The sequence below is a fragment of the Mastacembelus armatus genome, chromosome 7 (assembly GCF_900324485.2).
Source record: "Mastacembelus armatus chromosome 7, fMasArm1.2, whole genome shotgun sequence".
In the NCBI taxonomy this organism is placed as follows: domain Eukaryota; kingdom Metazoa; phylum Chordata; class Actinopteri; order Synbranchiformes; family Mastacembelidae; genus Mastacembelus; species Mastacembelus armatus.
The window spans coordinates 9,070,366-9,082,735 of NC_046639.1; the positions used below are offsets into that span (position 1 = coordinate 9,070,366).

Genomic DNA, 12,370 nt, shown 5'->3' on the forward strand with positions numbered 1-12,370 from the left:
GTAGTAGTGTTTGGTGAACATACCTTAACTGATTGAATGTTGCGTATTTAGCAGGCTAAGAAATATCAAATGTTATAGAAACATACACAATCACATCGAGAGCTTATATAAAAGTGACGTATGACGGCGTAAGCTGAACATAAGATAGTATTCAGTCAGATTTGACTTTTGCATTGATTGGAACGTCTCAGGCCATCTTGCTGATCTTTCAGCCGACAACAGGTTGAACTGCAGGACAGTGAATTGCGCAGCTGATCAGGTCAGATTTCAACAACACAGATGAGCAGCCCTCACCGGTTTCACCATATTCAATCACATCTTCAAATTGTTCATTAGCTATCAGTAATATTGTTGTGCGGTTTCTGCTGATTTACACCACCTACGAGTTCATTCTGGCTTCATAGAAAAGAGGGGGAACTTAATCCGAAACCAGAAGCTGCCAGAAGTCAATGGTTTCCCTTCCTCTCTGCGCCCGTTTATGAACATGCGTCAAAAGCATGTGATCCTGTCGACGCATTTCGGAGTGCCGTCCAATCAGAAAACGGGGGTGTGTGCTAGAGGGCGTGGTCTAATGGTGTAGCTGTGAAAATGTCGATGGACAAGGTTTGTCATTAGGGCAAAAGAGCACTGGATTTAATAATAACCGGGAGGTTGGTGAAAGGCTAAGGCGGCGGTGACGGAGAAGAAATATCAAACGGGCCGGAAGTATTGCACAAGAGGCGCTGTCGGTAAGTCATTCCCCTTTCAACAGAAACTGTTTGTTTACATCCACGTTCTGCCCCGGTGATTCATATACCGTCATGTATATGGATTTAGGTTTTAGTGCGTCTGTGGTGGGCGATAAGCTGTTTTAGTAAGGTTTACCAATGTTGCTTTTTTTTCCCTGCGTGATGGTTTATAATGCTACAGTGATCATACCGTATTTGCTTAATGTTTATATTTATTTTTTAAACTGATCAAATGACTTTTAAAATAACTAAGAATTACGCATGACCGTGATTTGATTATTATGATGCAGCATAGAGTTTTCTAACGTTGTTTCTGTCGTTACCCGGAAATAAACAAGGTATTTGCTCACAGCTGTTTCCTTTAAAACATGTCTGTGCGGTTCATTTTGTTCGGAGCCAGTTACAGGGCAGAGGAGCAGGGTGGGATGGAGAGGTACGCTGGATGCTTGCTGCAGGAGGATGTTGCGCACTTCATTTTACCCCAGGAGTGAGTGGTCCGTGCATCCATGCGGTACTGCGTAATGATCTGATATATGTTGTTTTTTATATTTTTAGATGTTTTTGTTTATTATTAATAGTAAATTCAATATATTTGACTGAATCTGTGATATTAAAATTACAAGAAGTGGGATATCAAGTTTGATTTAAACTTGAGCTGGAGGGGAAGTAACGTTACTTTAAGTGTACACTAGTGTACGCAGCCACAAGAAAAACTATATATCCTCACTACTTTTTGTCACCAATTGTCTTTTATAGGCTACTGTCTTCAAATTATGTTATTATTGCAACTGTGAGTCTCATGCTTTAAATATTTTATCATTTCCAGCAAACTGCAATGTGTAAGAAAAATGAACATTTTTAACACTTCATTAAAGAGTCTTTTGTTGTGGAAAGGGCTAAAGTTAAAATTATGTAAGAATGTTTTTCTCATTGCTGACTTCCAGAAATAGATTCCTCTCAATGAATTTATTTTAAAACATATTATTTATTCTTTCTCAGTGCTATTTTTTGTTTGTTTGTTTGTAAACCCAGGGTATGCTGCTGCGGTGCCAGCGACTTGACTCAGCTCCATCCATCCAGAGGTTTCTATGTCATACGCACTTTTTATTTCTGATGTAAACAAACCCCCCAGGAGTAATACCGTTATTTAACACAGGATGGCGCATTTGTGCAGGCTTATTGTAGTGCCAGGACTGAGTAGGATCTGATCAGGAATCACTCTTCTTGGAAAGAGTCAGATATGCTGTCTGTAAGCATGAATACAGCACTACAGAGGTAGGGAAAACTAATGGCTTGTGCATCAGATAGTGGTCGGTGTATGTGTGTTTTCATTCATTTTGTACCTTGTAATTTTGTAACAGGTCTGGCACATCCATGACCTGACATCTTTAACATCAAAATCCCAAAGTGCCCATTTAATCGACTGTCTGCTTAAGGGGAACAGTAAAAAAAAAATGTTGTTCAAGGCTGTGACAGAATTGGTTCAAATGAAATGAATATGCTAGAAAACAAAACAACAGAGGTGCACTGAGAAGTTGAAATTGCTTCTCCTCTAGGTCTTTTCGCAGAGGGAAATTAGGTATTGCTTTCATCTTTCCACAGAAACATTAACACCGAACACGGCCAGCAGCATCCAATGTAGGACAACTGGCACAACTGTGCAGCAGCCAACTGTTTATATTAATTATTGTCAAATATTATATATATCTTGTCAGTCATATATGAATATATATATTTACAGTATTTACATCCAGTGTGTCTGTAGTCATATACATACAGTACATACATGTAACCAAGATTATAAAGGTTTACAATTACATGTTGTCAAAGTCTCTGTTTATGTCTGTACATAGGTCATTTTCTGGCCCAGCATCGTGATCCCAGATCCTGCTGAACTAAGGTGAAACATTTGAATTCATTGTGTCATTTGTTTGGCATATCATGATATTCTGACTGGGATTTTCTCAGGGCCTGCCAAGGGTGAAGCTATGCAAGACTTCTTTTTCTTCACAGAATGCTTAATTGCTGGAACACAAGCGGACAATACCAGAGAGCACCTGTTCGTAGTCTTCTGTGTGGTGACTGCAGATCAGGTAATGAATAAAATAAAATAATTCAATGGTTTACTTTCAGTAAAAACATCGAAAAAAACATCATCTCTATTTGCTTAAACATATGTGTTGGCTGTGATGAACTGGTGATCTGTCCAGGGTGTACCCCTACCTTTCACCCAATGAGAGCTGGAATAGGCTCCAGCAGATCCCCATTAGCCTAGATAGGAATAAGTGGGTATAGATAATGGATGGATATATGTGTGGGTGCATTTAGGGTATGTGCCCACTATTCTCATTACAGCCACAAACAATATCAATGAAGCTGACTGGGCACCATTCCAAAGCTGAGATTAAGGTTTAGGAAGTGGAACAGGCATATCTGATAGATGACATGGCTAAAATTAAAAAACTGCCCACTGGGTGAGGAGCATAAATAGCGGACAGGAAGGATCAGCACTTGGATGTTTCTTTAAAGCTGCAGCATGTCTTTGTCAGGATAAACACAAACCTCTGTCACAGTAAAACTTCCTGTTCTTGTTAGAAGCTACAGGCGGCAGTATGTTTTTTACAGCAACAATTCAACAACACTGGAAAACCTGTAATGAGAGGGTATAGCTATAGCACAATTGGCACAGACATTCAGTATAAGAGACAGTAAATGCATCAGCTCTGTAATATACAGTGCATTTTCTTAGGGAATGTAGATTCACAGTCAAATCCACTTCCACACATAGTCCTCAGTGTTATTGTAGTTATGTTAAATAGGGTGGACATGTAGACTGAGAATGTCTCGCCTAGAAGAGCAGATAGACCTCAATCCTCAGATCAGTACCTTCAGTATCTACCAGTGTGCTCATGGCAAACATGCTTTAATCCCTCAGATCCCGTACAGCTCAAGGGTGAAATCTGATTCTTTTACTGATGCTCTCCTTTCTCAGTCATATAAGGTGAACCTGTGGGCTCCATATCCTTTGACTCCAGTGAGGAATTATGACATACAAAACTACTGTTACAAGTGCTTTAGGGATGAAAATTTACAGCCACACAAAAGTGTTGGATGAAAATTTAAATTTGTAACAGGAAGATAATGGGAAATATAAGGCCTCAAAATCGAGGGATGTTTTGTGTTTCAATAGCTCCTACAAGCCTTTGAGACATCCGATGGAAAACCACAAAGTTTAAGCAGTTAGTGAGACCACACTGCAAAAGAGAAAATATTCCCAAACTGTAGTTGACTGCAGTTCAGGACTTGGGTTCAAGCCAACAGAAACCATGTTCGGAATAAGCAATATCCCCTGTTGAAGTATTCCTCAAAATTTTTTAAAAATTATGAATTATTTATGAAGGTATTTGAATGCACACATTGTCTAGTATCTTCTCTAATAAATAGGTGTGGTGGTGAGCTGACATAGAGAAACTTTGTTTACCTTTTGTTAACTGAGACAAAGCTTTCACTTTAGCTTAGCATATAAAGGGGACTTTATGTTTCAGACTATGCAGACAGACCTAATAGGCACAGCCTTGTTGAGAAGAGACAAGCTCATAAAAGAGACAGAACCAAGCTTGTTCCTCATATTGCCCTGCTGGATGCTGATGGTAGCATTGCAGCAGTAGCTCCACTAATATAAATTTGCTAATTTGACATATTTCAGCCCTATTACAATAATGGATTTTATTGTAGCAGGACTGAAATGTTATTTTTCATATAGTGACCTTTCCCTCAAAGTAATTATGGATGTTGCTAGTGAGAAACCATTAATAGTGTATGTATAATGATTTTAACTTCATACATACTGTAGGAGACCCTGGTATAAGATGGTTGCAGCTGCAGACTCCTTTCTCTCATTGTTTTCTGTTACATAATGCTTTTTTCGTGCTATAATGAAGGCCAGCTAATGTAGCTTTACAGTTCAAACTGAAAGTGTCTTGTCTACTAGAGTGTTCCCCATTAGCCTTGTTTCATTTCTATGTTTTAGGCCTTATGAGATCATTGTAATGCTGTTAAATAGACAGTGATGATCTTTCGGACATTACTTTTTGGTGTTGCACACTAAAAAGTGTTTTTCTCCTTTTATCTTCCTACAGCTCCATTGCTCGATTTACATTAGAAATGATGAATCAGCCAACTGAGGTATGTGAATAATCAAATAAAACTACAAAGACACAGATTCTTAAAATAAGCTCTACTAATGTTTGATGGAACCAAAAAAAGACTATTTATAAAATAAGAGTACAGTCCTTTTAAAGACACAGCTACATATCTGGTTAATAATGTGATCCAAATACACATACATAAAATAAACACTGTATGATTACATATTAGTTTACAGTAAGGTTTTTTTTTATCTTGTTATCTGATTTGTAATTAGTTTAACTGGACAGCAGTATTCTTTTTGAACAGACACAGATGATAGAGTACAGTTTTCTGTGTTTGTTTTAGGGCAGATCTGTGGTTGGAAACACACAGAACTGAAAAGGAAGTTCATGGCCTATAGTGTTATCAGAGTGTTGTTGTGACAGTCAATAACACTGTATATGCTTTTTGTTAATGCTCACTCTTTTTTCGAGGTAAAAAATAGTACCACCGAATGAGGAACAGCATGCATTCTGTAAAAGAAATAATTAAATTATATCAACCAAGATATTGGTTTTACATAAGTAATACACCAAACTGTTCCAGAGCATCACCTAAATATCCCTTTGTGCCGATTCCGCAATAAGTGGAGTTCAATATTTGACAGTATTTACAAAACCAAAAGACCATTTGAGTTCTTATGCAACTGACACATAAGCTGGTGATGTGCCTTTAAAACCAGTGGGTTGTCAGGTGATCGAGGAGGCTCAGTCAGCTCAGCCTCACAGACAGAAGAGCCAGAGTGTGTCTGTAGCCGAGAGCAGAGAGGAGAGAGCCAGAGAGGAGGGCAACAGAGCGGGAGAGAGACCCAATTATAAGGGGACATGGGGAGGGGGGGGGCATAGCAACGTCACAGAGTGGGGGACAGGGAGCCATGGTGGTAGGGTCCCTTTAACTGCAGTCTGCTCATGCTCACTTGTGTTGTGTGGTAGCTAGCAAGTGTGTTTCTAGCTCAGCCTGATCAAGAAGCTGTGTTGTGTAGTCACAACAGTGGTATAAAAGCACAGAGAATTAAGTGCTGCGTCACACTCAGGAAGAGGAATAACGTGACCATGCGTGCGTGTGCACAGCTGTGTGTGCGTGCGTGCATGCGCACGTACATATGCATTTATATAGGGTCTGCTTTGTTTCTGTGTATATGTGTCAGTTCGAAGTAGCAGTTTAATAGCAGATCTGTTGCAACAAGATGAAAATAAAGAGTGCGTATGTTTGAGCGGCAAGCAAAAAGGGAGAGAGAGGAGATACAGAGAGGGAGGGAGAGCAAGTCAGAGAGTGAGAGAGAGAGAGATTTTGGATTAGTTGCTACGTCACTTTTTTCATGTCGGGAGAAACAGAAGCTGAGATAACAGAAGCCCAGAGTCATTGAGTTTTCCACCTGAAGTGGACACAATGGTTTCGGACAACCTCGGCTCTCTCCTCCTCTTCCTCTTCCTCCTTGGTAGTTTTGATCTGCTCTGCCTGTCGCTACTCTATGTGTGTGTCTGTGTGCTGTGTAGTTCCTGTGAGCTGGGGTATCGGGAGTTTCAACATGGATGCTGAAGATGTGACACCGTTTCTCTAGGTCTTCTTATGATAGCATGTTAAGGCGTGTGTGCGCGTTTGTTGGGCAGAGGTACGCTAAAGGGGTTAACAAAAGAATATTCTGGAGGGTTCTTAATATCACAGTGAAGCTCAGTCAAGAATGTTTTGCCGAGAATTATCAAGATATTCGAACATCGGTTTTTTGCCACCATTACTTCAAGGAATATGGAGGATTACATAGGTGAATACAATCATGCATGTTTCCGTATGAAACAGTAGCGTTTAATACACCGTTATATGAGAGTGTGTACAGATGCAGCCAGGTGGGCAGTACAACAGCCATCAAATGAAAGGGCAGGATAAGTTTTTTGTTGAATTTTGTGAAAAAGCTGACATTTTCTGTTTCATTACATGCGTATGAACATGTACTTGTATCTGTGTTTGAATTGTTGACTGCTAGCCTACTTGTTGTGGTTTCTTGATGGAGTTGAAGGGAAAAATGAGTGTGGGGTGGGAGAGGCCAGCATATATGAAGGCAGAGATTGGTTGGGATCCAGCTGTATGCTGCCATCAGACAGCAGACCAGCTCGGTGTCTGTGGTTCGTGGCACTTTTGTCATGATTTGTTTTCACCCTCTAGGGCCACAGGGACTTGCCAAACCCTTCCCCAAGACACATTTGTTTCTGCGTAGTTAGGAGAGACAGCGATGGTGACGCAGTATTTTCTGGGCTGGACTTGTCTTCGACCAGTACACAGCTTGTATCGCTCCCTTTCTCTGGATCCATTTCTCTCTCCCTTCCCTCTATCTGTTTATCTATCTCTCACTCTCTCTCCTGGAAAAAAGGCAGCAATGGAAGGGGGTAAAAGTCATGGCTCCAGATCAGAGACAGAAAATGAGAGAACAGGAGGAGATAGAAACTGTGAGGGAGGTGGGAGAAAGAAAGAGAAGTTGTTTACCTTGCTTTCTGGGTGACTCTGCTTTGGCTTCTCTCCAGTTCACATGCACTGGACTTCCTAAAGCTGCTGCATCACGAGCCATCGTGCCAAAGCTGGATTTTCATTGGATGGGAGTAGCTCTCCTGGCTCCACAAGCTGTGCAGCATTATTTTATTGGCTTAGTGCTAGCAAGCAGCTGGAGTTCAACATCTGATTGGTTAAGAAGCACTGTTCTCTTACACAAAGGTTTTCCTTGTATACATGAGCACCATGTGTGTTTATATGAGTAGACCTGTTGATATATCATTAATTGTTAAAAATGGTAGCATGTGTTACTGTTAACATTAGTCGATTATCATTCATTATCTAGCCACTGCTGGCAGTCTGCTATAATGCAGCAGGCAAACCTCATGGTTTGGTAAGATAATGTTTTACATGTTATAATTTCCTAGTAATAACCCTGGACATTTCCTGGAGAGAGTTATGAAATGTTTATTAATAAAATTGGGGACATAATTTCAGTTGTGTTGCATTCATGTTGAAAGGAAGTGTTGATTTTCTCATATAATTTTCTTTAGAACTGGGTTTGCTTGTTTATTTGCTTGCAAATTCCGTTGTCCATATGCTTAGCTTTAGACAAATATCATGTGTTTGCATATGACCTACTGTGCACTGACCAACAGACCGTTTAGTTTAATTCCATAATACATAGTACCTTCCAGGAAGCTTTCTGCCGGGTTACAGTAATATATCTGTTCTCATAAAAAAATTTATTAAAGGAGATTATGGGCTAAAATAACCAAGGCCTTCCCTGTCAGTAAATCAGAACTGCTAAAAATCTGTTTGTCTGGCACGCCCTGATACCTTTGTGTTTGTGTTGAGGGTGGCAACCACATGAAGGAGTTAAATCCGTAGAAAAGAAAGAGGTGTTTTTGTTCTTTGTGCTGGAAGTCCAGCACCCAAAAGATGCCACATTTCTGAGATGATGCAAGAGCATGTGTGGCTGCTTGTGGTCTGCATTGCAGCTTCTACAGCCTGCGCCTCTTTCTCTCTTTTTCTATCTCACTCTCTCTTGTAAATGTGCTGATGGTACGACAAACTGTTGTGTATTTAGTTTACATTTGTAACTGTTGAAGCTGGTACTGGCCCAGTCATCTTACCCTTCTGGTCGTTCTTCATGAATGAGTTTGCACTACGGATAGTCTACTAGCTTGTGTAGGCTACACACCAACACAAGGTATAATCATGATTCACAGTGAAAGAGAGAAATACATAATTTTAGCTTCCCTCCAGACAGATTCATTATGTGTTTTTTAAACAAAAAGCTGCAGTTTTACACAGTAATGCATTGAAAAGCACAGATATCAGCGATCAAATTGCTTATCATGCAGGTTTCACTGCAGTTTATTCACTCAGCAATTTACTGTTGCTATTACATTTCTTTTTCTGGAGTGGGTGGGGCTGGTGGGGGAGTAGTGATGGTGGTGAGGGTGCTGTTGGGGGCACTCCTCTACAGATATTCACTGTCATGGGTTTCCGCTGGCTACTTCGCAATTCAGTCCTGATTCTGTTGCTGACCGCTCTCTGAAGGCCTCCTGTCCCTTTAAATCTTTTATAAGCATTACACAACAGGTCCAGTGGCACACAAGCAACAAACAACCCGAAAAAGAAAACTGACGGGGTTGGGTAGAGCCAGCCAGGCGAAGGAACCAGACACCTACAGACAGACAGGCCCTCTGATCAGAGCTGTTGCTGTGGCTACCATGCAAACACATAGACACACACGTACACACACTTACACACCCTCATGCACAAACAGCCCTGACAAAAAAAAAAAAAAAATGGCTTGGCTTGGTCCATCTGAAGCCTGATACGAATTTGTAAGGGCCATGGGGATTTTGCCCTTCTTATTATGAAAGTCAAAGTGAATTGCAACTGATGTTTTAAGGCTTGGGCTAGGGTTCTCTGATGTGACTTTAATCAGGTTTCAAGACAAGTAGTATTTGTGGGAGTTGTCACTATAAACACGAAGAAATTGAGGCAGACTGTGTGTGGGTGTGTGTTCTGGAGAGACAGGGGCGTTTGAAGCAAGACAATGAATTGTCAATGGTCCTTTCACCTGCATGCACACAGTAAAAACAGTAGGAAAATAAAAAAGTATAGGCCTATTAGAAACGGCTGGTTAGTTCTGTACTTTGTTAAAGCATTTCGAAGCAAGTCAGGAAACTGGCCACTACCTGTCCTTGCCCCACCCTCTCAGTGTATTGTAGCTGCGTGCGTCATGGCTCTCATTGCCAGTGACTGACTGCCACTTCCTTGCTCTTCCCTTGTAGTGGTTGGAGAGCAATGCACCATCATCCTCACTATTCTGCTGAGCAGCTGAGAGGAGAAGACTCATCATCGAGGTATGGCAGAACTGCAGGTGAGCCTGTACGTTGAAGACTAAGAGTGGTAATGTTGTGAGTGTCTGTTCTTGTTTGGCCCTTCACACAGCCGTAAATCTTGGATCAAGTATCAGATGAGTTGTGTGGGCGTGTTAGAGAGAAATAGACTGGGTGAGAGAGAGGTGTTCTGGTGCTTTCTCAGTGGTTTTCCATTTCATCTCTCTCTCTCTCTCTCTCTCTCTCACTCACCCTTCACCTGCTTCCCTCCTCTCTGCTTTCTGACCTGAACCAGGGCAGTGAAGCAAACCTCTTCCTGGACATGAGCCTGAGAGCCTAAATGGATAAGCTGGTGGTTTTCTGTTTCAGATTACTGTCACAAAAAAACAAAATCCAATAAAAATACCGCATAAAAAGGTACATATTTATCCTACTTACAGTTATAGTCTTTGTGTCCAGCATCTGATTTGGCTTGTTCCATTGTTGTCAAAGACTATTAAACACTGGGTTACACTGGGTAATATGTTTAAATATGGGTACTACATTTAGAAGTAGAAAAGACTAATAATGACAATCACTTTCACAATCTATGGAGAATAGTTCATGTAACACTCAGGCCACTGAGCACATTCCCAACTGCTCTCTAGTGGAGACTGAACACCATTATTAGTTTGTGGAGTCATTTGTAGACAAACTAGAAGGCCCGTATATTTCATAATTAAGTAACATGTCACCTAGTGCAACTGGACAACACTGCAGCTATATGGCATGGAGGAATAAAATAATCAGTTTGAACATGCACACATTATACTGAGATAACATTCATGAGTCTTTTGTTCTTTTAATGAGATATGTTTACAGTAGGATTAATATAGAAAGACATCAGCCTTATCCTTTCACCATCCCAGATTGCAATACATACAAAAGACGATGTCGAGCATCACTGGGGAATCCTCTTGGTCCAGTCAAAAACAAGATAAACAATATAATTTAAAGCATACTGTGGTTATTTCTAATTAAGTGATACTCCTCAGTATAACAGAAACCAATTAGGCTTTGTTAAAAAACTGTTTCCCATAGTCCAAAAACATTCATATCAGGTTGATTGGTGATTCTAAATTTCTAAACTGCCCATAGGAGTGAGTGTGAGTGTGTGCAGTCTGTATGTGGCCCTGTGATGGACCAGTGACCTGTCCTGGGTGTACCCCTGCCTTTCACCCAAAGAGAGCTGGGATAGGCTCCAGCAGATCCCTGTGACCCTAAATAGGAATAAACAGGTATAGATAATGCACAGGTGGATGGATATTGTATGGTTATGCATAATTCACATCTGCAAAAAAGCATGTTTCTATAATTTACAAAATGATTTAACATTTAGTTTTTTGATGGGAGATGTCTTTCTGTTTTTAAAAGCTCTTATCCTTTTACTATTTCAAATGATCAGTAGAAAGATGTAGTACCTGATGACAAATAGAAAGATATCTGACAGTTAATACTAATCACTTCAGCATTGACAAGCACATGTAATTCATCCACAAATGTGAATGTAACTTTAGAGAAATTTCTGCGTGGGCCTAGACTACAGGCATGCCAAATGGATTCAATCTTGGCCCTCATTGCACTTCCATCCTTTTTGAAAATACAATTCCAAACGTTGTAACATAATTCCAAACGTTATAACATTTGGATGTACTGCAGACTCTTATATTTGGACTGTCTCTCAGGCTATTCAATTCAATTCAATTCAATTCAATTTTATTTGTATAGCGCCAAATCACAACACAAATCATCTCAAAACCCAACAAATCCCTTATGAGCAAGCACTTGGCGACAGTGGAGAGGAAAAACTCCCTTTAACGGAAGAAAAAACCTCCAGCAGAACCGGGCTCAGTTTGGACGGCCATCTGCCTCGACCAGTTGGGGTGAGAGGATACTGTCACATCAGTAACTAATTCACATCAACAGTATCTCTCATAGGTTTAATTACAGTGCGTGTGGATATCAAGCTACATGTGTATCTGCTGCAGCATTTCAACATTTAAAATGTTTTCTGAATCCCTTACAGGGAATCCTGCTTGTACCACATCTGTTCTAATGGAGAATAACTTCTTGTTAGCTAGTGCTATTTTACCAATTATTTTCCACAGTTTCCATGACTCAACAGTGCTTTGCACCACAGAAACATGTCTTTTGTCAGATGTGCCCCCCTTGGAAGCTGGTTTCAGATGGTGGCTTAGAGTATTGTCATCTATCTAGCACCATTTGAAATCAGTGTTCTTGGGGCGGGAAGTGTATTTCACTGACCAACAACAGGCAGGCTTCATCTGGAAGGAGTCAATCCCTATTCAGTGGGCCACAAAACAGCAGTCTGCAGTGATGTTTTGACAGCTCAAGCTCTTTGTCCTCTCTCCAAGGTTGACTGATTTCTTTTGGTGTTCAGAGTCTGCTTTTGTTTCTAGCACCATTTGAAATCGGTTACAGTGAAGGACAGATCTCGTCTTACCTTGAGGAGGATTTTGCAACTAAGCTTTTTTTTTTTACCAGAGTGGATCAACTATAGTGAAATCTTCTGATATTACCCTTTTAAATAGCAAACCACCAATATTACTCTCACAA

At 40.5% G+C, this 12,370-nt stretch overlaps 1 long non-coding RNA gene across 3 annotated transcripts; it reads left to right on the forward strand.

Moving 5' to 3' along the window:
• The first annotated feature begins 557 nt into the window (after nucleotides 1–557).
• Nucleotides 558–10,165, forward strand: LOC113145285 (uncharacterized). 3 transcript variants are annotated; one of them, XR_004463107.1, is made up of 8 exons: nucleotides 558–728; nucleotides 1,129–1,215; nucleotides 1,761–1,810; nucleotides 2,582–2,628; nucleotides 2,742–2,821; nucleotides 4,868–4,913; nucleotides 9,707–9,795; nucleotides 10,050–10,165. It is a non-coding gene; the product is annotated as an uncharacterized LOC113145285 (long non-coding RNA). The 3 variants fall into 3 exon arrangements; XR_004463108.1 differs by having other exon boundaries at nucleotides 9,707–9,778; nucleotides 10,050–10,161; XR_003297230.2 differs by lacking the exon at nucleotides 10,050–10,165 and having other exon boundaries at nucleotides 9,707–9,843.
• Nucleotides 10,166–12,370: the final 2,205 nt, after the last annotated feature.